The sequence below is a fragment of the Zalophus californianus genome, chromosome 7 (genome assembly GCF_009762305.2).
Source record: "Zalophus californianus isolate mZalCal1 chromosome 7, mZalCal1.pri.v2, whole genome shotgun sequence".
Classification (NCBI taxonomy): domain Eukaryota; kingdom Metazoa; phylum Chordata; class Mammalia; order Carnivora; family Otariidae; genus Zalophus; species Zalophus californianus.
In genome coordinates, this window is record NC_045601.1 from 120,974,010 (window position 1) to 121,001,159 (window position 27,150).

At 40.6% G+C, this 27,150-nt stretch overlaps 1 long non-coding RNA gene across 1 annotated transcript; it reads right to left on the minus strand.

Annotated features, from left to right (window-relative positions):
* Positions 1–782: 782 nt before the first annotated feature.
* LOC113927439 lies at positions 783–26,368 on the minus strand. The gene is made up of 3 exons (XR_003521634.2): positions 25,569–26,368; positions 24,200–24,266; positions 783–1,723 (listed from the first exon to the last, which is right to left on the minus strand). It is a non-coding gene; the product is annotated as an uncharacterized LOC113927439 (long non-coding RNA).
* Positions 26,369–27,150: the final 782 nt, after the last annotated feature.

Genomic DNA, 27,150 nt, shown 5'->3' on the forward strand with positions numbered 1-27,150 from the left:
TGTGGAAATGCCTAACACAGTGCTCAATGCATTGCAGCTCTACCTGGATCTTGGCCCATGGCCTGCTAAAGGCGTTTGTCTGACTCCAAGGAGCCCTAAGACCAGTCGCCCCGGGAACATGGCCCTCGGTGCAGATCCTCAACTGCTGGCTGCAAGGGACATGATGCACCTTGACTGAGCAGCGAGACAGAAAAGCTGCATTTCCTCCAGTAGATCTCCCCAGAGACAGGCCAGCCTGAAAACTGTGAAAGAGGGAAAGTTGGACTTCAGCATTCCCAGCATAATCACACAGTCTCCACACTACTGGTGAAATCCTCAGTGCAAAAGACAAGAAGGCATAAAAATGAAGTGAACATTTTGGCCCATTGCCTTGAGGTGTTTCATCCATACCTGCATACCTCAGACTGCAATCCACTTGGCCCCAACCAACTTTTCCTTTCTGCAGAGATAACAACAGAGAATCTCAGCCCCTCCGCTCTCATTCCATCCTCCATACAGGCCAAGTAGCCAGATTGTCCTAAGGAGCACACAGAAATCCCAAATACCCAGGCTGTGCACTGGTGTAGCATACAACAAGAGGACCACCCCGGATGTCATGAAATGGAGTTACTGATTCATGGGCAAACTTTTCTTTCTCTTTTTCTTTCCTCTTCTTCCTTCTTCCTTCATTCTTCTTTCTTATTTCTCCTCCTCCTCTTCTTTTTTCTTCTCCTCCTTCTTCTTCTTTTAAAAAAGAATAGAATAAATTGGAATGAAAAGACAAAAAAAATACCTGAGTCATTGAGTACACTGTGTGGTAGGGTTAAGTTTTGCTTTTTGAAATTTTGTTTCAGTGTGTGTATGTGTGTGTGTGTGTGTGTGTGTGTGTGTTTAGGATCACAGTTTAAAGCTGTGTGTCTTGGTTAGGAAAGATAAATATAGGGCAGTCACATAGAGCTTTTACATGATGACAACAGCTTTCCGAAGAGCTGTGAAATCACGGGGGAACAAAAAACAAAACCAGTAGGGACAGACAACCTGAATTCTAGTCCTGGCTGTGCTGCGTGTCCCCATCCAAGTTCCATAATCTGTTTGAACCCTTTCCTCCTTTGTAAAGTGAAGATGATAACTCCTACTCTGCCTATGTGGCAGGACAGTTGTATGGTTCAAATAGAACAAGGTTCACTGAACACTGTGTACATTGCAGGACAAAGGCTGACTGACAAAAGGCATTTTTCAATTCTAATTTATGGTGGGAAGTTCAAGCCAGGAAGGGAAGAGATGGACGATAGGATCATTTGGGAGCTACTGGGGGACCCAGATAGTGTTACAGATCCCCAAAATCCTCACATGTGGCATCCTTCCAGCTCCCCTATGTGTCCAGCTAGGTGACACAGTCCAGGTGACGCAGTCCAGGTGATGCCTCAGGAATCCTACCACAATGATTCTAAGCAACAAAAGGAAATTTCATGTTTGTTCTGTTAGCGTCATTGGCCTTAGGGCTAGTATTCGATAGCACCTGAATGTCGAGGGCTGACCAGTTCTTTCTGGTTCACTCCACCCCTGTGGAGTAGTAGGAAATCCATGCAACCTCATCATTATTGATGAAGCAAGGCAAAATTAAGTGCACGCCTCTTACTGGAGCCAACATTGATGTTCTTTCCATTTCACGGGAAGGTCTTGCAAAACATTGGTTCTAATATCTTCTTCCATGAGTCATAGACTAAGGAATGAAGAAACACTTCTGAATGACAAACAAGGAAAAAAGAAAAGAAAGAAAGCTATGATGATGTGTTCTTGGAACACAACTCCAAGTCCGTTTACACAAGCAAAATCAACATGTAGATCTCTGTTTAGGGTATGCTGCTAAAGGACAAAACAAAACAAAAAGTTCATTCCTTTTCTTTTTTCTGATTAAAAAGATAATGGACACTCACACAAAAATCAAATAATAAAATTAGTTCCTAAGAGGAGAGGAATGTCAGCATTTTAAAGTGCATCTTTCCACACCTGTTTCTTTTACTGAACTATCAGGTGGATAGACATAAACATTGTACAGATGTTATTTTGAAACCCACTTGTTTATATATTGGTATGTCAGAAAGCCTCATCCATAATTAGGAATGAAGATCTAGAACACTGCTATTGGTAGTCGTATAGTATTCCATCGTACAGATGAAGCTTAATTTATTAATAAATTTCCCTGAAGGACATTTAAATCACCTCTGAATTTGTTACTGGGATATAATTGACATATAGCATTGTATAAGTTTAAAGTGTACGATGTGTTGATCTAATTCACTTATGGTTGCTTCTGAATTGTTGTTTTTATAAACAATACCGGGGTGCCTGGGTGGCCAGTAAGTCAGGCATCTGCCTTCAGCTCAGGTCGTGATCTCAGGGTCCTGGGATCGAGCCCCTCATTGGGCTCCCTGCTCCGCGGGGTGTCTGCTTGTCCTCCTCCCTCTGCCTCTTATCCCCAATCATGCTCTCTCTCTTTCTCAAATGGATAAATAAAATCTTTTTAAAAAACCAACACCAGTATAAGCATCTTTAAACATTCATCACTGTACACTTGTCCAATTATCTCCCTGTGATAAATTTCTAGGATATGAGCCAAAACCTATCGCATTTTCAATGTTACTGCATATTGCCAAATTGCCCTGTGGACATAGTGTGCCACATCCCATTGCCCCAGCAGTGTAGGAGAGAACCTGTTTCTCCACACCTCACCAACAGTGGGTATCATCAATTCTTTCACCTTTTTTTCCAGTCTGATAGGTAACAAAAAATATTGCACTGTTGTTTGAATTGCATTTCTTTGATTTCAGTGAGACAGTCAATATTAATCTTACTTGTTATCAATGCACATATACTACTAGTAGTGATAATAGCTAACATGCATTGAAAGTGTATTATGCATTAGGCACTGTGCTAAGCACCTTACAGAATTATTTTTTCTAAATCTCATGATAGCCCCTCCAGATAAGTACTACTATTATCCCTATTTCACAGATAGAAACAAAGACTTAGTAATTTGCTAAAAGTTATGAAGCTAGTAAATAGTAAACCCAGAACTCAGTCGAGGTAGATCTGCTCCCAAAGCCATGTTGTTGAGCAGGGCATTGTACTTCCATTTACTACTTTATGCAAGTGTACTAATTCTGTTTCTTCTATGTATGCTTTTATATATGAGTTTTATGTGCTTATGGCCTTTAACCATTTTTCAATTGGAATGTTCATCTTTTCCTTATTAATTAGCAATAACTCTTTTGTATTGAGAATGTTGATTTTGGGGGCACCTGGGTGGCTCAGTCGGTTAATCATTGGAATCATGGTTTTGGCTCAGGGCATGATCTCGGTGTCCTAGGATCAAGCCCTACTTCAGGTTTCCAACTCAGCAGGGAATCTGCTTGTCTCCCTCTCTCTCTACCCCTTCCCCTACTCACTCACATTCTCTCTCTAAAATAAATAAATCTAAAAAAAAGAATATTGATTTGTTGTCATTTTTTGCTAGCAACTTTTTTTCCTCTGTGGAATGTAGTTATACCCAATTTACAACTTTCACTTCTGTTTATAATTAGTGTAAGGACTTGAGTAATGACTGTAATAAGCCTGATGTAGTACCCCTGACATGGGAACAAGCACACACAGATTAGCTAAACTGATGGTGTTAGATTTTAGTGGTCATGCAATTGTGGACACTAAGGGGTTTGGACAACAGCACATGGCAATGGAGAAGGGGAAAAGAGAAAAGAGGCAGATCAAGTCACAAAGTGGTAGTCTCCCCTTTAATGGGTCTTTTTCTGAGTTTCTGCCACTTTGGCCACCCCCCAAAAATAGGGTTTTATTTCTTGGTATGGTTTATAGAGATCTAAATCTCTTCTTTTCATTCCCCAATTTAATCACCCTTTATTAAAACAAAGACAACGCTTTGGCCGTGGACCATTTCCCAGAAAGTAGAGCATGTGCAAAGGAGAGGACGTGGGGTCAGAGGCTCCATCTTGGAGCCCTGCCAGGTGAGGATATGCTGTGTGGCCTAGCAAGTTGTTTCACTCTCTTGGCTTCCAATTCCTCATCTGCAAAATTGGTGTAATGATCACTATGTCACACAGCGGCTTGGAAATTACCTTAGAAAATGTTCAAGCATGGGTGTCTCATAGGACCCTAAGTGCTCAGCAGAGGTCATCTGCCCCACCCCCACTGATTCAAGTGAAAGAGAAAGAGAGGGTTCCGTGGGATTCAAAAAAGGAATGCAAAAGCTTGCTCTGACTCAGCTGGCCTGCTATTAAACTAGAACTTCAGCTTACGTTCTCCAAAATTGTCCCATGAGACACTGCCAGAGTTAAACAGGAAGACAGCTGACAACCTAACAACCTAATTCCGGTTGGCTTCCCCCTCTACCCCATCTGTGTGCAGGCAGCTAAAGTGCTTCCCTGCTGCCTATGTCTGTCATCCACAATCACTTGCCTCAGTGGTTATCCCAGAACTATCTCATGGTCTCAAAAGCCTCTAACTTTGGCTTGGATTATACAGGATAGCAGATTTTAGTGGTCATGCAATTGTGGACACTAAGGGGTTTGGACAACAGCACATGACAATGGAGAAGGGGAAAAGAGAAAAGAGGCAGATCAAATCACAAAGTGGTAGTCTCCCCTTTAATGAAATGAAATAATACTAGGATTCATTCAGGGAAAATCCCTGAATACATCAAGAAGATAGATGAGAAAGGTGATCCACTTAATTTATTATAAAGGACCAAAGCAATCCCATCATTTGATGATAACCTACTTATTTCCCAGGCATCTCTCCCAACCCCCCACCACACCCCTCCTTTGGCCTCAGGCTATGTTTATTATAATACTCTTCCTTTGTAAAGCATTTCAGACTTAAAGGAAAGATTCCTACCCTGAATTGAGCCCTACTCTGCGAGCCCTTCACACAGGAGGAAACTGAGATTCAAAGGATTGAGCAGTTTCCAAAGCCACATAACTAGACAACAACTAAAGTGCAGCTCAGACCCAGGTGCGTCTGCCCCTGAAGCCTGTCCACCAAACCTACCATGCCCTTGCCCTCTGTATTCTTCACAAAGCACTTTCACACCCACTAGCTCCTTGAGTGTCTCCAAAATCTTTCTAAGTAGCACAACTCCTGTTGCCTCCATTTACTGATGGGAGATGGAAAGAGGCTGCAGGATGTAGGCACCCCCACTGTCACCTAGAACCCCTGGGGTTGGCCTAACCCCACCAGGCAAGCCCCCACAGCCAGGCCCTGGGGGTGCCTGCCAGAAAGCTCATGGCACACTGAGAAGTTCTCTGTTGAAGGAAGACATAATGTTATATTTCAGCAAGATCTAAGTCAGTGTTGACCAACTCACTGGGGAAACCAGAATTCAAAGGCTCTGGGCTCCCCAGCCCTCCTCCCCAAGGTGGTCACATCAGGAAGTAGGTGCTACTCCCATAGTCCTTCAGCCTGACCCCATAGTTCATTTCCACAGGTGAGTGGACTTGTAAGAAAGTTGATCAATATAACCAGCCCCTAAGGACCACATAATAAGGGCTAAAACCAAATACAACTTAAGGAGGAAGCCCAGAAATGAAGCCAAAACAAATGTCGCTGAGATGAAGGATTAGAATAAAACTACAAGAATAGCTGACACAATGAAGCATACATGCCCCGCATGATTCAAGGGCATAAGATATCAAGGACAACTCATCTGCCAGAGAAGGCACCAGCTCGGTCAGCTCATGCCATTTTACACTTTCAACAAGGAATCATTAAGGCTTCGGAGCATTCACATTGGAAACATTGACTTTTCAAGCTGAAAGACCCTTTGGGATAAGCCAGTCCAATCCCTGTATTTAACAGATGGCAGAACTAATGTCCAAATAGGTTAACTGATTTGGTCATAGTTATATAGCTTGTCAGTGGTAGAAAAATTACCAGAAATCAGGTGACAGAGCTCCAATAACATCTTCACACACATGTTTAAGCACTTAATCTGTCCTCCAATTCTTCTTCCTTTATACATAAGCATATATATATACACATACACGCACACACACATACCTGCATAAATACACACACACATGAGCCTATGTGCACCCACATACACATATGCACCTGCATCCATGCACATATACACGTATATGCATACATATACACACAAGTGTGCACACACAAATAACACATACTTCTTCACCTGATGCCACAGACTCCATATGCCACATCCTTATCAAGCCCTTCTGAACATTCAAATAGGAATATAATTCAGATGACCTGTCTGACCATGGGGCTTACTAAGAGAACCACTGTGCCCCAGGAGGGACCTGGTTCACTTTCAGCTTTATATTTTTATCTATTGTTCAGGTGACATTTAGGCCAGTAACAGTATGGGCTATAGGGCAGTTAAATGACTGACTGCAAAAATATTCACAAAGGGCTCTGCATGGTTCCTGGTGCACAACAGATCCCAAATCATGTCCCAGCTGGGGATGTGTCAGGCAGAAGACCTGGGTGTAAACAGCAGGTGTTCTGTAGCAAGACAGCCTGGCCATGACTCCCCCTTTCTGTTCTTGACTTTGGGCAGCTTGCCTACCCTCACTCAAGTCTGGAGTCCATATATACATAGGCCACTGCAAGGAGTAAATAAGATGACGTGTTTGCTGCCTGACTCTGAGCCAACAAACAGTAAGTGTTAAACAAACAGAAAGGCAAGCCGGTTTGTGATTTGCATATGGTGGAGAAATGCACCATCCTGCCCCTTCCTTCCCTAAAATCCCAGGACTGCAGTTTCCTCCTTGAGGGTGAGTTCTATAATCCCACAGTGCAAAGCATTGGGTGTGGCATAGAATTGGTACACAGTTCTCTTCTGTAGAAGGGAAGTTTCTTCAAACCCTTTAAAACCCACCTAATCAGGAAATCTTTGCCTGGGGATTCTGAACTGAATGGGATGGATCCTTCCTAGGTAGATACTCAGCACTTGGTCTCTACAATCTTACCTTCCAGGTATTATTAAGATTCTTTCTGAACATTCTCAAATCATTTCATCTGGGTTCACTCTTCCCAAGTAGAACATAATGCCCTAAAGGGCAATAATCCCCATGCCAACTGAGAGAACATTTTGACCAAGTAGGAACTCAAAGGCCTGATGCTAGAATATCTTTCTTTCCACCCTAGCCAAACCTTGAGGCAAGGCCCCTGGCATCTTGTAAGAGATTCTGCTAAAAGTCATTGTTTTCCAGACACTCAATTCCATCTGTGGGGAAAGGTATAGGTAGGTCCAGATTTCCCTCTCTCTTCACACGTTCTGAATATAAGCTTCTCAGAGACCAAATGCATGAGACCAAATGCACAGGAGGAGCAAGCCAGACACTTCACAAAATGGCATAATCTCAAAACAAACTCAGACACTCTGGAGGTCTCACACACTCAGAGCCTACCTGGTGAAGAAGTTCAGCTCTACCGTCAGCCCTCAAATCTGGAAATATTAGAAGAAAGAGCAGCAAGAGAAAGAGAAAGAGCCTTGTGCTAGGAGGTCAACTGTAAGAAGTCCCTGCCTGCAAGGGTTAGTGTCCAAAAAGGCTCTCCACCCATTCCATCCCTTGGCCAATGTGAAATGTTGGAACCAGACATTTGGCCCAGCCCGAGCATCTCCAAGTTCAAATTATCACCATCACAGAAGTGGCCTCAACTCACATGAGGCCTCTGGTGTAGATAGGTCACAGCTCACTGACTCACTGAATCTTTGCAGGGAAAAGTATAGGAAACTGCCAAGGATTTGGTATCAGACAATATATGGCTCCCATGAGTCGCCCTCTTATACTCTGAAATCCTCATCTACTGAGCAGTTAGTCTGAACTGACCGTTTCAGGAACATTATCATATTTAATTTAATCCTCACCACAATTCTTATTTCCCCCGTGAGGAAACAGCTGCTAAGAAATTAAGCAGTTTGACAAGATTACACTGCTAGATGGAGACAGAAGGCCATGCTTGGCCTCAGCCAGACCTAGATCCAAAAGGCTCCTTTGCCATTCACTAGCTGAGGCACCTGGAACAAGTTCTTGAAGCCTTCTTCTCCTTTGCAAACAGAGGGATGATAATATTGACCTCACAGGATTATTATGAGGATTGGATATATTAAAACAGATAGAGAGCTTAACATGCTCAGTAAAAGGTAGCTTCCCTGATTGCTCTTGTTACTATTTTGTTTTCTGATGCCCCATCCTACCTGCACCAGCTCGACCCTTCATCCCCTCAGTAGGACTCTAGAGATAACAGGAGGCAGGTCTCAGTTAATACAGCCTCACACCTATTAAGTTCTGGAGAATGACAGCCTGGTTTTCCATTCCTTAAGAATGCCCCTGTGGCCTTTCGCTTTGACACAGCCTTGATTGAACACTTGTGTATAATTGATTGAGTACATTTTAATTTGTATAAGTCCCTCCATACAATTCTAGTAATCCTTAAGTGACCTGTAGAAAAATAATAAAAGATAAAGGAAATATTGACCCACAATTTGCTTGAATTGACATCAGTCCTGGGGTAAACCATTCAACCCCTCAAAATGTTATTGTTTAAATGTGCATTCACCATGAGCTCCTGTGCTTCTTCCTGGTGTCAGAGCCAGGCACACACTGAAAATGTAACCCAAATGGAATTCTTGGGAGGGAGATGTTAGCATCTCGATAAATGCAGATGCTCTCTTTCATCCTTTCTCACATACCAACATGAATTGAGATCTGGTACAAATTCAAGACTTTCATTTAAAGATCCATATGCCAGAATTTGTTCCCTCTCTCCCCAATAGGGTATCTGACCCCACTCATGGACACCACTGAAGTGCCCCTTGGCCCACATCTCCTTCTAGCCTTAGCTCACATCTTATTCTAGCCTCTGCTGCCACCAGTTCCAAGCAAATGTGACTCAACGGCACCTCATCCCAAACCTCCAATGCCTGCTGGGACCTGGGCACTAACATGGGACACACAGCGGCTTAACACCCACTGTTTAAGAAATGCACCTATCCTTCCCTGTCTCCTCCCTGCTCCTCATTCCTGCTTCCTGGCATCATTTCCCAAATCAACTACCTGCATGCAAGCCTCTCTTTCTGGCTGTGTCTCAGGGAAACCCTGGCTAAGACAAATCATTTCCTGCAAAAATTTCAATGATCACAGTTTTAAAATCAACAAACAGGACATGAGACCTTACAAAAAATGTTTCGATGCCATTTCTACGTTCAAGGAAGAAATCTGGAAGACATGGATTGAGTTCTGAAATATACAAAATTCCAGAGCATCTCAATAATTTATGTTAATTAGAAATTTTGAAATAGGACTATTACCCAAATGGATGTATGGTTGCTATAGCTCTACAAGAATGGTGAAAATAAGGTTTAATTTTACTTCCCTCAAGAGAGTGAGACAAAGAGGCAAAAAGTATCAGGTCTTGTTTGGCAATAAGCCAACAACAGGCCACATCAATGCTAAGACGTTGTCACCACACCTGAGTGGAGATGGCTGAAGTAGCTTTTAAAACATACTTTCCAGAAAGTTGAGGCCAAAAATCCCACACTAAACAAATATTTTAATCTAGAGAGGAGGAGATTACCCTCTAAGGTGTACCTGGAGTGTGGTGAAGGAAGAAATACTAATACCGCACCGCAATACTCCAAAAATAAACAGTACAGAGCTTATGAAACCAATATTGTGCTTTACCAGATATACAAAACATCTTGGGAGCATTCCCGAAGGACAAGGGTTAGCTGCAGATTGGTATAAGCAACCAGACAGATTGCCAGCATGGCTCAGACCACTTTGGGGAGTATACCGACACACACGACGTATTGAGCATACCAGTGAAGACTAACCAACACACTAGACAAATGTTTCCAGAGTTTCCCAGACATTGCAGACAAATGAAGTTCAAAGCAAGACACAACGAGCAGGCCTGACCTGCAATAACTATCCCAAAAGCTACTTGGAAAACATCAACATTGATTCTTCTGCACAGGTGTGGTAAGTAGGGAGATGAAAGAGAACCTTCCCACTGTGTTCTAGGACATGGAGTGCAAGTGTGTAACAACCAGGAATTCTAGGCAGGGAGCCCTGGCTAAATGAGGTTCTCCAAGTCCCTGAAACTTCTGTGCAAAATTAGGCTGATAATATTGTATAAAAAATCATTAGGAAGAAGAAATGAAAGCGTATAATAGAAAGTTCTTTGTAAAAATAAATAATTTCATGTCTACTAGTATAAAAGCTAGGACAGACACTCACTTTTGCTTTAAAAATCCTATGTTCACAAACTCATGGTTACCAGGTTGGGGGGATGGGTGACACAGGTGAAGGGGATTAAGAGTACATTTATCTTGATGAGCATTGAGTAATGTATAGAATTGTTGAGTCACTATACTGTACACCTGATATTAATATAATTATAAATTAATATAACATTAATATAAATAGTATGTTAATTATACTGGAATTAAAAATTTTTAAACTGAAAAAAAATCCTCTGTTCACAGCTAATATGAGTCAATCCCATAAACTAGCCTGAAAGGAAATATTTAAACAAATTTAGACTACAAACAGCTTTTACATGCCCTTAAGCACTACAGAAGCATCCTTGTCTTATGACTGATATGTAAAGCCATCTTTGCCTCTCATTGAAAGACTTAAGGTGCCTTCCCTCCTGGCAGTATCACTTGAACCCAGCTTTAGTTAGAGCACAACCTTGAAAGTAACATGTATGAATTTATATAGTTCAGGCTGGCCTCCTTTCAATTTGTAAAAACGGGTCAATGGTTTCCTTGAGCAAGTTTAAAAACACTCCACCTTTTTTTTTTTTTGCAACAAAATAGATGGATCTACAGAGTACAATGTTAAGGAAATAAGTCGGTCAGAAAGACAAGTACCATATGATTTCACTCATATGTGGAATTTAAGAAACAAAAAAATAAACATTAAAAAAAAGAGACAAACCAAGAAACACATTCTTAACTATAGATAACAAACTGGTGGTTACCGGAGGGGAGGTGAAAGGTCAGGGGCATATGGGTGAAATAGGCGAAGGGGATTAAGAGTACACTTATCATGATGAGCACTGAGTAATTTTAGAATTGTTGAATCACCATATTATACATCTGAAACTAATATAACACTGTATGTTAACTATACTGGAATTAAGATTTTTTTAAAAATAAAGAAATAGAAATAAAAATATAGGTTATTTTTTAATTCTATTTTTTATCAGAGTTTAAATATGTCATTGTAGTTGATATTTTGAAAACAAGTACATGCCTAAAAATAGTAGTTCCATTTCCATAATCTAGAAATTCCGCCTAGCCAGAGCCTGGTCTCTATAATACATTAACAAATTTAAAGAGGTGCTTTGATCTTGTTATTGAACATCCATGGCTGCTAACATTACAAAAAGAGAGACATGTGCCTCTTTGATGGAAAAACAAACCAACAACCTTAAAGTAGTCTTGGAAAAAAACTGAATCTGAATCTGATTGAACTTCTAAATTCAATTACCAACTACCAGGAAGTGCATATGGAAGAACATGTTAAAAGACACTATGGGAATGCAATCAGTAAAATCCAGAAGGTGGGAAACCCTTTCGGCATACATTGCAGTTTTTATCAACAAAAGAAAATGGAAGGATGAAGATGTGAGGAAGGTAAAAGATGGACTTAATTAAAGGTAAAAAGATGGACTTAGATAAAAGTAAAAAGACATACTGACCAATAAAAATGTGTGAACTTTATCTGAAAATATTTAAACTGTTTTAACAAATTATGACTCTGATCCTTGGCCATAAATGAGAAACTGGTTCAGAATATTTTTTCTCCTTAAAACAAATAGAAAATTTCACAAAATATATAAAAACTTTTTTCAGACATAGGAAATCAAGCAATATGACTGTGATCCCTGCAAAAAGGAAGCAAAGAAGCTGGATTTTTGCTTGAAAGCAACTTTAAAACAACAGCAAAGGGACAGGAAAAGCCAAGCGGAGCTCCACAATCTCAATGAGCTGAGGAGAAAAAGATCAGAGCTCAGGGAGGCCAAGTCAGTTGGAATTAGTGGGGCAAAGTACCAGAGAGAATTGAACTAGCAAGGAAGAGTTCAAAAGAAAAAAAAAAAGAAGAAGAAGAAGAAGAGTTCCAAAAATTTGGATGAGGGCCCCTTTAGCTTTTCACTGAATATGAATCTGTGCATTCATGGGGAAAAAATCCACAAGGCTGGACAAAGAACTGAAAAAGAACTATAATGATTAATAGTTCCTAGAGGTTTCAAGGACTGGAAGGTATACAGATTCTAACTAGCCAATAGAATACTCTGGGAAATATGCAGAGTTGCCAGAAGGAGCACACCTCAGTAGAGGGCTAACTTAGCCCTAAAGTACAGACTATTCTAGAACTGCCCTAAATAGGCTTAAAAACAAGTCTGCTAAGAATCAATCAGTACCATGAAACCTAACTTTCTGCCAACACAAATTTTGAAACTCTTTAAGACAACAACACCCACATGCTCAACAACATAAACCTCACAATGTTCTGCATCCAATTAAAAATTACTAGACATGCAAAAAGTCAGCAAATTATGATTCATAACAAAAAGAAAATTCAGCCAAAAAAATAGATCTATAAATGATAGAGATGTTAAAAATAGCAGTCAAGGACTTTTAACAAAGCTATTACAGGAGAGGATGGAGCAAGATGGAGGAGTAGGAGACCTGGATTTCGTCTGGTCTCAGGAATTCAGCTGGATAGGGATCAAACCATTCTGAACACCTACGAACTCAACAGGAGATCGAAGAAAATAACAGCAACAACTCTCTGAACAGAAAAGTGACCACTTTCTGGAAGGTAGGACGTGCAGAGAATTGAATCCGAGGCGATATTCGGGAGGATAGACAGTGGGGGGGGGGCTCCATCGGCCGCTTCTGGCCAGTGATAGAGCAACGGAGGACAAAATCGGACTTTCAGAAGTGGGCTCCGCTGAGGGATGTCACTCCAGTGGCTAAGCTGGGGGTGGAACCCTTGCGGGACAGTGTGGTCTCAGGACCCTCGAGGTCACAGAAAGACTAGGGGTGCCTGAGTGCAGCAGAGCTCCCAGGTATCAGAGCGGGGAAGCCAGCTGAAGAGATGGAGCCAAGGCGTGGGCTCTCAGCTTGGGGTTGCCATAAACCGTGATCCACGGCACAGTCGGGCCACTCACTGCTCCTCCAGCAGGGACCCAACAAGCAGCAGATCCAGGGAGACTCTCCTTCCTTCCCCTGGAAAATTGGCATGGGAGCACACCGCAGGGATCTGCTGGGTTTGGAGACTCCACACAGGGTTGGGTGCAGGAGATAGAAATGCTCGGTCACAGGCCAGATGAGCACAGAGTGCGGCCGGAGACCAGAGAGACAGGAGTGATTGACTGCTTTTCTCTGGGGGCGCACTGAGGAGCGGAGCCCGAGTTCTTAGATCCTCCAGGGCAGAGATTGGGAGGCCGCCATTTTCACTCTCATCCTCCGAAGCTGTATGGAAAGCTTGCAGGGAACAAAAGCTCCTGAGAGCAAATCCAAGCAGATTACATAGCCCAAACGGACAAGGGCGGGGCATTATGCCTCTGGCAAAGACATTTGGGAACCACGGCAACAGGCCCCTCCCCCAGAAGATCAGCAAGAACAGCCAGCCAAGACCAAGTCTACCGATCAATGAGAAAGGCAGAACTCCAGCGCTAGGGGAATACTGCACATAGAATTCATGGCTTTTTTACCAAGATTCTTTAGTCTTTCAAAGATAATTTTTTTAACTTTTTTTTTGAATTTTTCTTTTCCTTTTTTCAACCAACATCTTATCAATCCCTTTTTTTAAAAAAAATTTTTATTTTTCATTTTTAGAGTCATATTCTACCCCTTCATAGTAGTTACCCTTATTTTTGGCATATATATATATATAAGTTGTTATCTCTTTAAAATTTTGAGATACAGATTCTTCTAACAGATCAAAATATACCCTAAATCTCTAGTCTATGGCTTTGCTCTAGTCTCCTGCCTGATCACATTCTCCCCCTCTTTTTTTTCTTTCTTTCTTTCTTTAAATCCTCTTCTTTCTTTTTTTCAAACAACTTCTTATTCCTTTTATAAAATTTTTTATAATTTTCATCTTTACAGTCATATTCCATCCCTTCATCATATCAACCTTTATTTTGTACATATATAAGTCTTTCTTTCTTTAAAATTTTGGGAGGCACTTTCTTCTAACCGACCAAAATACACCCAAAAAAATAAAAAATTTTATAAAAGGAATAAGAAGTTGTTTGAAAATTTTGAGATACAGATTCTTCTAACATAACCCATAATGGTAGAAACATTAGATTGGCAACAGACCTATCCACAGAGACCTGGCAGGCCAGAAAGGACTGGCATGATATCTTCAGAGCACTAAACAAGAAAAATATGCAGCCAAGAATACTATATCCAGCTAGGCTATCAATGAAAATAGAAGGAGAGATAAAACGCTTCCAGGACAAGCAAAAACTAAAGGAATTTGCAAACACGAAAGCAGCCCTACAAGAAATATTGAAAGGGGTCCTCTAAGCAAAGAGACAACCTAAAAGCAGCATAGACCAGAAAGGAACACAGACAATATACAGTAACAGTCACCTTACAGGCAATACAATGGCACTAAATGCATATCTTTCAAGAGTTACCCTGAATGTAAATGGGCTAAATGCCCCAATCAAAAATGACAGGCTATCAGATTGGATAAAAAAACAAGACCCATTGATATGCTGTCTGCAAGAGACTCATTTTAGACCCATAGACACCCCCAGATTGAACGTGAGGGGGTGAAAAACCATTTACCATGCTAATAGACACCAAAAGAAAGCTGGGGTGGCAATCCTTATATCAGACAAATTAGATTTTAAACCAAAGACTGTAATAAGAGATGAGGAAGGACACTATATCCTACTGAAAGGGTCTATCCAACAAGAAGATCTAAAAATTGTAAATATCTATGCCCCTAACATGGGAGCAGCCAATTATATAAGGCAATCAATAAAAAAAGCAAAGAAACCCATTGACAATAATACACTAATAGTGGGGGACTTTAACACCCCCCTCACTGAAATGGACAGATCATCTAAGCAAAAGATCAACAAGGAAAATAAAGACTTTAAAGGACACACTGGAACAAATGAATATGTCTTCACAGACATATTCAGAACATTCCATCTCAAAGCAACAGAATACACATTCTTTTGCTGGAGAATGTCCAGAATAGATCACATCCTAGGTCACAAATCAGGTCTCAACTGGTACCAAAAGATTGGGATCATTGTCTGCATATTTTCAGACCACAATGCTTTGAAACTAGAACTCAATCACGAGAGGAAAGTCGGAAAGAACTCAAATATATGGAGGCTAAAGAGCATCCTACTAAAGAATGAATGGGTCAACCAGGAAATTAAAGAAGAATTGAAAAAATTCATGGAAACCAATGAAAATGAAAACACAACTGTTCAAAATCTTTGGGATGCAGCAAAGGCAGTCCCAAGAGGAAAGTATATAGCAATACAAGCCTTTCTCAAGAAACAAGAAAGGTCTCAAATACACAACCTAACCCTACACCTAAAGGAACTGGAGAAAAAACAGTAAATAAAGCCTAAACCCAGCAGGAGAAGAGAAATAAGAAAGATCAGAGCAGAAATCAATGAAATAGAAACCAAAAGAACAGTAGAACACATCAACAAAACTAGGAGCTGGTTCTTTGAAAGATTTAACAAGATTGATAAACCCCTGGCCAGACTTATCCAAAAGAAAAGAGAAATGACCCAAATCAACAAAACCATGAATGGAAGAGGAGAGATCACAACCAACACGAAAGCAATAGAAACAATTATAGGAACATATTTGGAGCAACACTATGCCAGCAAATTAGATAACCTGGAAGAAATAGATGCATTTCTAGAGATGTATCAACTACCAAAACTGAACCAGTTTGAAATAGAAAACCTGAACAGACCTATAACCACTAAGGAAATTGAAGCAGTCATCAAAAATCTCCCAAGAAACAAAAGCCCAGGGCCAGATGGCTTCCCAGGGGAATTCTACCAAACATTGCAAGAAGAATTAATACCTATTCTCCTGAAACTGTTCCAAAAAATAGAAATGGAAGGAAAACTTCTAAACTCATTTTATGAGGCCACCATTACCTTGATCCCCAAACCACACAAAGACCCCATCTTAAAGGAGAATTACAGACCAATATCCTTGATGAACATGGATGCAAAGATTCTCACCAAAATACTAGCCAATAGGATCCAACAGTACATTAAAAGTATTATTCACCATGACCAAGTGGGATTTATCCCTGGGCTGCAAGGCTGGTTCAACATCCGCAAATGAATCAACGTGATACAATACATTAACAAAAGAAAGAACAAGAATCATATGATCCTCTCAATAGATGCAGAAAAAGCATTTGACAAAGTACAGCATCCTTTCTTGATCAAAACTCTTCAGAGTATAGGGATAGAGGGTACATACCTCAATATCCTAAAAGCCATCTATGAAAAACCCACAGCGAATATCATTCTCAATGGGAAAAAACTGAGAGCTTTCCCCTTGAGGTGAGGAATGTGGCAGGGATGTCCACTATCACCACTGCTATTCAACATTGTATTAGAAGTCCTAGCCACAACAATCAGACAACAAAAAGAAATCAAAGGCATCCAAATCGGCAAAGAAGATGTCAAACTCTCACTGTTTTCAGATGATATGATACTGTATGTGGAAAACCCGAAAGACTCCACCCCAAAACTGCTAGAACTCATACAGGAATTCAGTAAAATGGCAGGATATAAAAATCAATGTACAGAAATCAGTGGCATTCCTATACACCAACAACGAGACAGAAGAGAGACAAATTAAGGAGTTGATCCCATTTACAATTGCACCCAAAACCATAAGATACCTAGGAATAAATCTCACCAAAGAGGCAAAGGATCTGTACTCAGAAAACTATAAAATACTCATGAAAGAAATTGAGGAAGACACAAAGAAATGGAAAAACATTCCATGCTCATGGATTGGAAGAACAAATATTTTGAAGAAGATGTCAATGCTACCTAGAGCAATCTACACATTCAATGCAATCCCCATCAAAATACCATCCACTTTTTTCAAAGAAATGGAACAAATAATCCTAAAATTTGTATGGAACCAGAAAAGACCCTGAATAGCCAGAGGAATGTTGAAAAAGAAAAGCAAAGCTGGCAGCATCACATTTCTGGACTTCCAGCTCTATTACAAAGCTGTCATCATCAAGACAGTATCGTACTGGCACAAAAACAGACACATAGACCAAAGGAACAGAATAGAGAGCCCAGAAATGGACCCTTAACTCTATGGTCAACTCATCTTTGACAAAGCAGGAAAGAATATCCAATGGAAAAAAGACAGTCTCTTCAACAAATGGTGTTGGGAAAATGGGACAGCCACATGCAGAAGAATGACACTGGGCCATTTCCTTACACCACACACACAAAAATAGACTCCAAATGGTTGAAAGACCTAAACGTGAGACAGGAGTCCATCCAAATCCTAAAGGAGAACAGAGGCAGCAACCTCTTCGACCTCAGCCACAGCCACTTCTTCCTAAAACATTGCCAAGGCAAGGGAAGCAAGGGCAAAAATGAACTATTGGGACTTCATCAAGATAAAAAGCTTTTGCACAGCAAAAGAAACTGTCAATAAAACCAAAAGACAACCCCAACAGAATGGGAGAAGATATTTGCAAATGATGTATCAGATAAAGGGCTAGTATCCAAAATCTGTAAAGAACTTTTTAAATCAACACCCAAAGAACAAATGATCCAATCAAGAAATGGGCAGAAGACATGAACAGACATTTTTCCAAAGAAGACATCCAATGGCCAATAGACACATGAGAAAGCGCTCAACATCTCTCAGCATCAAGGAAATCTAAATCAAAACAATTGATCACCTCATTTTATAAGGACTCCATACATACTATGCAATCAATTACATAGTTTCCATTTTCACTGGCCAAGCTTATGGTGTTCTGATGTCACATGGTCTAGTAACATTTCTGTCTTCTAATAATGTCAGAGTACTGTTGTACCTCACATATGCACTCCATGTCTTTGGGCAATGCTGTCTTTACATATGTCCTTGCCTCTATCTTATATGGAAAAATAGACCAGTAACAGAAAGGTCACTCCAAGCGCATACATGGAGTCTGAAGTTGTATATACAAGGACCTCAAGGCCATTCCATCTGTACATAGTTATACATTTTTATGCCTCAAATATCTATCTTACCATCTTTGAAGTCTTAAAGTTGAGTGAGAAATCAATATATTTCCTCCAATATCAGAAAATTCTTGAGATCAATGAACCATTAAAAAACTATCTTCCAAATAGGAACAATTCTATATACTGCCATGGAGCAAGCTCCAGAACATTTTGTTATTAAAAAGATAAAGTAGAACTAACTATATAATATGTTAACACTATCTACATGGAGGAAAATATGTATATATGTATGTTGGCTTAGATATTTTATTTTTTTAAGATTTTATTTGAGAGAGAGAGTTAGAGAGAGAGAGAGAGAGCATGGGGGGGAGGGTCAGAGGGAGAAGCAGACTTCCCGCTGAGTGGGGAGCCCGATGTGGGACTCTGGGATCATGACCTGAGCTGAAAGCAGACACTTAACCAACTGAGCCACTCAGGTGCCCCGGCTTAGATATTTTAAATGGAAGTGTGATATGGGTTGAGTTGTCTCACCAAAAATTTATCTTTTGAAGTCCTAACCTACAGTACCTCAGAATGTGAATGTAGTTGCAGGTCACATCTTTAAAAAGGTAATTAAATCGGGGTGCTTGGGTGGCTCAGTCAGTGAAGCATCCAACTCTTGGTTTCAGCTCCAGTCATGATCTCAGGGTCCTGAAATCAAGCGCCACATTGGGCTCCCTGCTCAGCATGGAGTCTACTTGAGAGTCTTTACCCCTCCCTCTCCCTTCCTCTCTACTCCTCCTACTCACGCTCTCATTCTCTCTCTCTCTCAAATAAATAAATAAATAAATAAATAAATAAATAAATAAAATCTTTAACAACAACAACAAAAAAGACACTCTTTAGAAAACTCAGGGAACACAACCAACTCCTAACTCTGACACAACAGAGGGCAGTTCAAGCACAGATGAACCAGGGGAAACTAAAAAATTCTAAAAATAAAAAGTGATTAAATCAAAATGAGGTCTTTAGGAAGGGTCCTAATCCAATCTGACTGGTGTCCTTATGAAAAGAGGAAATTTGGACATGGAGAGACACTAAAGGGACATGTATGCACAGAGAAAGACCAAGTAAAGACACACTGAGAAGGCATCCATCCTGCCAACACCTTGATCTTGGGCTTCCAGCCTCCAGAACTGGGAGAAATCAGTTTGTTGTTTAAGCTGCCCAGTCTGTGATGTTCTGTTATGGTAGCTCTGGCAAACCAATATAAAAAGTAACTTTTTAAACTTTGATCAAATGGTATTCTATAGAGTAGAGGAGAAAGCAAGGTAGAAGAAACGGATGAAAACTAAATTTCCCTGAGGTGCCTGGGTGGCTCAGATGGTTAAACATCTGCCTTTGGCTCAGGTCATGATCCCAAGGTCCTGGGATTGAGTCCCACATCAGGCTCCCTGTTCAGTGGGGATGCTGCTTCTCCCTCTCCCTCTTCTCCTCCCCCTGCTTGTGCTCTCTCTCTCTCTCTGTCAAAAATAATAAAATCTTAAAAAAAAAAGAAAGAAAACTAAATTTCCCTGACTATACCTCCCATTATAGCTTTGACTTTGAAACCAGGTAAAAAATTATATATGTATGAAACAAACTAAAAACAATGAAGGAAATAAAAAGCAATATGCAGCAAATAATACTAACCAAATATAAAGTTGAAGAGTACACTTACAATTATCTGAAGTTATTCTAAAACTTAGTTATTCTAATTTGTGTAGCTAGTGAGTTGCATCCCGTAAAGGCAAAAAGAAAAAAAAAAGCAAAAGCAAGTAAAACTCAAACTGTTTTCAGTTACCACATTGTTAGTAAAAATTGGAATTGACATTTTGATACAAGAACAGAAATGCACACCCCATATACAAAGGAATGATAAAGCAAATAAGTAACAATATCAATGTGATAGCACAAGTGAAAAGAGATACAGATATCAAATGAAAAACTTCAGTAAAAACCTTATAATCCTATAGTGAATTAGAAATATCATGTGATTTAAGAAAATTTTTTCTTCTTAGCACTGTCCACTGTAAAATCCTAGAAACAATGACCTACCCAGAAGCAACAAACACCTCTAGAACCTAGATTTTGGTGTCAATACTATTTCTATCAACTAAGAACCAGGACTACTTGGATAAATAGATAATTCCATGTATGAGGCAGGATATGTAAAGTGAGTAATATCTTGTCATATTAGAAATCTAGAAGGCTATGAATGGATTTAAACACACCACACATATTTAGAAAACTGTTAGTTAACTATATACTTATATGTGTGTGTGTGTGTGTGTGTGTGTGTGTGTGTGTGTGTATCCTTTGCAAGATTCTACGAGAACCAACAAATTATTTAAAAACGGGTAAATAAACAGAATTAAGCATTTAGCCTACTTCTGCATAAACTGTATTTCCAAATAACGAACAGTTGATGAGGAAAAGTTTTTCTTTACATAAGTATTCCAACTTATAAAGAAAGAAAGGGTGAAATGATAATGCCACTATCTTGTAATCTCTGATGGCAATAGGCAATTGTCATTAATGACTGCAAAGACCATGAGGCAATAAGCTGATGGGGAGTTTTATAAGAGATGAATCAAGCTTAGACTCAAAATCATAGATATCTTAATTTGCAAAAAGAGCAACAACCAGTCATTATAAGCCTCCACAGAAAAACGCATCACAAGTATTTTTGAAAAATAAAATATAAAACCTGAATATGCTCAAGCCTCTCGATCTGTCAATTCACCAAAAATATAGGGGACAGAAGAACATGGTAACCAACACTACATAATCAAAAAGTCCAAACTGTAGGAAAAATCTACATGACAAACAATCTGACTTATTAAACAACTCAACTTAAATAATAAATTAAAAAGGGAGGGAAGATCTATAAATCCAAGGGAATTAGAAGACTTATCAACTGAACATATCGGGAAGATCTTTGGATTCTGGATCAATCCAACTAATTGTTCATTAAAAATGACACTATTGGGGAAATTTTAAAATGTTTTTATTGAGGTATAACTAACATACAGTGTTATATTAGTTTCAGGTGTACAATATAGTGATTCAACAATTCCATACATTACTCATTGTTCATCATAAGTGCACTCTTAATCCCCTTCACCCACTTCACCCAGCCACCTACCCAACTTCCCTCTGGTAACCAACAGTTTGTTCTCTGTATTAAAAAAGAATCTGTTTTTTTGTTCTTTTTCTCTTTGTTTATTCATTTGTTTTGTTTCCTAAATTTCACGTATGAGTGAGATCATATGGTATTTGTCTTTCTCTGACTGACTTAGTTCACTTAGCAATATACCATCCAGGTCTATCCATGTTGTTGCAAATGGCAAGATCTCATCCATTTTTATGGCTGAATAATATTCCATTCATTCTTATTCATTCATTCAACTATGGATGGACATTGGATTGCTTCCATATCTTAGCTATAGATAATTCTGCAATAAACATAGGACTCAGACATCTTTTCAAGTTAATGTTTTCATTTTCTTCGGGTAGCCATCCAGTAGTGGAATTACTGAATCATATGGTAATTGTATTTTTAATTTTTTCTCGTTTCCACAGTGGCTGCACCAATTTGAATTCCCACCAACAGTGAACAAGGGTTCCTTTTTCTCCATGTCCTTGCCATCACTTGTTATTTGTTGTTTTGATTCTAGCCATTTTGACAGGTGTAAGGTGCTATCTCATTGTGGTTTTGATTTGCATTTCCCTAATGATTAGTGATGTTGAGCATGCTTTCATGTGTCGATTGCCCATTTGTATGTCTTCTTTAGAAAAATGTCTATTCAGATCCTCTGTCCATTTTTAAAATCAGATTATTTGGGGTTTTTTTTGATGTTAAGTTGTATAAGTTTTTTATGTATTTTGCATATTAACCCCTTATTGGATATATCATTTGCAAATATCTTTTCTGAGACTACTAGGGAAATTTAAGTACTGACTAGATGTTTGATAATATTATGAAAATACTGGCAATATTTGGAGGTTTGGTAATGATACTGTGGTTATATTTTTATTTTTTAAAATAAGAAGTCCATATCTTTTAGAGGTATTAAAGTAATTAAAGAATAATAATATGGTGTTTTGAACTTGATCCAGAAAAACCTAGTGAAGGGTGGGAGGTAGGGACAGTGAAGATACAAATGAAATAAAAGTGGCTATAAATTAGTATTGATAGCCCAACCAAATTGGGATAATGGTTTATATTTCATTATACTTTTGCCTTTACTTTTGTATATGCTTGAAATCTTCCATGACAAAAAGTTGATAGATAATAGACCCTTAGACAGATATTCTCTTCATAGCTCGATCACAATCTTTCTCATGTGATTTGTTAAGATGGGTTTTACCCTCTCTAGAACAATACAATTGTCCTCAATTTTCTGGAAGAAAAACAAGGGATTTGACTTTTCTCTTTCTTTCTGGAACACTGACTAAGGCATTAGCTACACGCTAGGCCTAAATAGTCCAAGGAAGTTTCCCACACACCCAGGGACTGTTTTTCACTTTTCTACTTTCCTCCTGGAAACTTTGCTTAGTAGATAACTGCCAAGGAATTTGCTCAACTGGGCTTACAGCTTTGCAAGATGATCTCCCCAAGGAGCAGAAGAATGAGCAAGACAAAGAATGTAGAATCTAGGGAGTTGAGTTGTTAAAATTTGGACAAGAGTATTTTTCTATATTAAAAAAAGTGAGGACCGGTAACTTGCCTGGTGGAACAGGGATGCAAACCCAAGATTATCCATCTCCAAATTCCACACCTATCCAAAGAGTAACAACACCTTCTATAGAGTTAAATGGAGGAGTTCACTCCACCTCTACCCTCCATGCACAAACCTAGACTGTGGGTCCAGAAGCTGGAGACTGCTGACCAAGGCAAGAATGACACAAGACCCCTCCCTAGCCTGGTGGGAAGGGATGAGTGGGACCCCTGCAAAGACCTGTTTTGTTTCGTTTGCTCGTACATCCTCATTTGTAGATCCAAGGATACTAACTAGACCTCATTTGCCACCTGTCCCTCTCTCACCAGGATCTGTATGACAGTGTGACAATGGGGCAGTACCCAGGGGTGTAAGAGTCAGAGGCACCCCATTCAGATTTCCCTTTGGAAAGACAGTCTTCTCTCGACAAACACTGGGAGAGGGTCTAATTTTTAATTTGTTATGGAAAATGGCAGCCTCAAATGTAAAAAGAGAGGACTGGATAATGCATTGTAAAAGGAAGTTCAATTTTCCTTTCTCAGCTTTTAAAACTTAAAATTTAAAGAACTTCAGGTAATAGGGAAACTGGACTAGAACTAGACAAGAAGGGTTCCTCAGACTTGGTCAGCTCTGAAGAGATGCACTCCATGACCACAGTATCAAAGCTGTCATCTTATTGTAATAAATCATCCCAGGAACTTTCTTTCATTCTCTGATATTTCATACATTGTGCAGGATTTTGTCTCTGAATTGCAGAATCAGACAGCTTTTTCAGTGATCTCTAACCCCTATCATACTGTGGCTGATCTCCTTTATATCTTCACATCTTCTTTCCTTCCCCTTTACCTTTCCTCAATTTGCCTTTAGCTACTTTCTCTCTTCTCCACCATCACTAGACCTGCCTGCCATTCCCCACTCCCCAGGACCCACTACCTGGATGTTCCACTCAAGTACCCCAATAACACCTCAGTTCAATGGAAACCCAAGGAGTTTCTTGCTGGTTGTGACCCTTGGACTCTCAGAAAAAACTTCAAGGATAGCCCTTGGGTCTGTACCTGTTCAGTAATGCCTAGCAAAATACTGGGCTTCTTTGATCAAACCATGTCTATGGGCTGGGCCAGAGTACCAAAAGCAGAGTGCCAGAACACAGGTGGCAAACAGACATGCAAGCCTGTGTCTATTACAAAGAAATGCAAAATTACCTAGGTTTTATCCATCCTCTCACGCCCACCTTGAATCTCTGCAGGATTCTTCCCAAGTGTTCAGAATCTACAAAAGAATCAGCCAAGCAATAGAGATATGGGTTACAACAGGGCACAAAGTACAGTTTCCCATATGTTTCCACTAAGAGAAAGAAAGAGAGAGGGAACTTTCACTGCCATCTGACTTCTAACACAAGTCAGAACCCTCTCTGTGCCTCAAGAGAGACTTCACATCGGTCCAGTGCCATGCATTTTGCCTTGGGTCTCTGAACATTAGCCTGTCCTCTGTGCCTGGGGCCCTTAGGTTCTTAAGGACATTATAATGTAGACTCATCCACAGGCCCAGGCTCCCACAGGAAAGCACTTTTAAGTTCACCTTCTCTTCATACCCAGAAGTCAACAGCAGCTACCAGCAGAGTTTAGCAAGGCAAGAAACTCAAAGCTGTTTCCAGATTACCCACAGGGAATGTTATCAAGGTGATTCCACGTTCCCACTGTGCGAAGTCTGCGTGCTCAATTCAGGGGCCAAGTCATCAGTATTTCCACTCAGAGTCAATTTCCAGTCTCCCAAATTACCTTAGGCATTTTAGGAATTAAATTATTTCCCTCCCATATCAGAATTTAGAAACTGGGGCACGAAGCACTATCAAATTATTAAACATGTAGATCGTTTCCACAGTTAATTTAAGTTAATTCTTGGTGTCTGCAGATAGATGCATTATCTTCCTTTGCTTAAAACCACTTCAGGAAGGCCACAAGATCATGGAAACATGAACTCATCTTTGGCCATAGCTTATTCACTTCTCTCCATGGAAATTAAAAGGCAAGGGAGAAAAAACAAGCTAATGGGTCTTTCATACCTGCAAGTGTTTGGTCAGGCTGCACCTACAGGCATTTATTACTAACCCATCAATAGTAGACCCCCAAAGGATTAAGAATTAGGGAGCAGAAATCTCCAACCATTACTGAAGAATTTATGAACTAACAAAACATTGAATGTGAATTTTTTTTTACAGTGCCTGGGCTTGAGGATGTTGTGGATAGAGATGCAGAGAATGGATCCCTTCTCCATCCATTCTCATTTTTCTTAAATCTGAACAAGATGAATGATTTCCTTGGCTGTAAACAGCAGTTAAAGATAATATACCAAAATCAACTACAAAGGGAAAGAGCAGTTTTATTTCTGATCTTAATTAAAGACAAATGTAGCATGTGCTCAGCAAATGGCACAATGTGACATTCTGGAGGCAAGGATTGGGCATATAGCAGTGAAAGAAAAAGACAAAACTCCTGCCCTAGTGGGGCTTATACTCCAGTTCCAACGGATCTTTTTATCTTCTCAAGGTAGCCCACCTCCTTCCATTCTTACCAGGGCCTTCCCTCCAAGGTCCACTGCCAATGGTCTAAGTCACTCTGAAAATAGAAAAGATATTCCTGCTGAGAAGTCTCCCACCTCCACCCTTCCCTTCAAACATTTTTAGGCTCCAAACCTGCAGATAGCAGCCCACCAGTGTCCCAGCACTGAGGCAAGGGAAAGGCCTATCCCAAAGAAGTGACTGGCAGGTCCTTTTCCCACCTGAGATGGGGTAAGGAGAGGGTCTGCTCCTGCTGAGGATGGGGGAGAGGGAAGGTGCTGGGTAAAAAAGAGAAAAAAAACGGGCAGTGATGGGGGCAGTCTGCCTTCCTTGGAGGCAGCCAACAGTCCTTTGATCAAAGCCCCATCCCCAGGTTGCCTGCCCAGGAGATCCACAACCCCCTCCCTCTTCTCACCAGGCTGGAGAGATATGCACATTCTGGAGCTAGCGGGCTAAGGCAAGGAGTGCCACAGCCATTATGGTCCCAGCAGCTGGATGTTCACACCCCCTTGCCCTGCAAACTCCCTAGAGGCAGAAATGCACCTCCTGTACATTCAACCCAAAAAAAAAAAAAAAAAGAATGCCAAAAAACTACATGTGCAAGAGCTGAGAGAAAATTTAGGTGTCCATTCAGATCAGCCTCTTTTTACAGGCAAAGGAGATCCAAACCGCAGCCCCTCACCTGGTCATGTTTAAGTGGCAGGAGGGCCCAGTATGTTGCCCAATTTTCTTCTCTGCTCTCTGAACAATATTCCTATCAACAGTTCATTGGAACTTCCCAGACTAACAGGAGAACCGCACCCCCCCCCCCCCCCCCCCCCCCCGCGCACCTGGGCTGGGGAATCTCGGGAGGGAGGGGGAGGGGAGATAGGAGGACGCTGCAGAACCAGGGTGGAGGAAGCCATGGGGATCCCGGGAGGAGGACAGCCAGTCGAGGTGAGTGTTGCTGCAAATCTGGAGGTGTCTGGGCTGCATCAGGGTCACGGGTTCGGTAGTAGCTGTGTGACTTCAAACCTGTGGGACAGCACACCTGTGCGGTCTCTAAGATGGAACTGGGTGATGGCTGGGCACCTTGACGCTGGAGTGTCTTAGTGGTCTCCCTTAGACTCTGCAGCCAAACTGGGCCCCACCTCAATTCGCCTGGGCTTATCTCACTCAAAAAATAGGTCTTCTCCTCTGGCCCTCCCCACCTCCAGAGTTCAAACGAGGATGACATTCATTGTGCCTGTCTTTTATCACTAGTCAAATCGCTGCCCCTTTACCTGGCTGCTATCCTCCCCCAGCCCACTCCCCCGCTCCAGGTCCAAGGGACTATATAAACTCCTAGGGCTAGAGTGAGCAAATCCCCTAGAGGGAGGCTCATCTCTGGGAAAGAATCCATTCCCCACCCCATTCCCAAATCAAACACGCAATAAACGTCAGTCTAATCTCCAAATCATCATTCTCCAAACACAAAAATAACAGAACCGCCGGTGGGTCTGTCATTTTGCCCGCCCCATTCTAAATGCCTTAAAAACTGCCTGAATAAAGATAAGACAGGATTGTGTACGTTTTCTACACAAATGGTGGAAAGTAATAAAATAAACATCAAAGGTG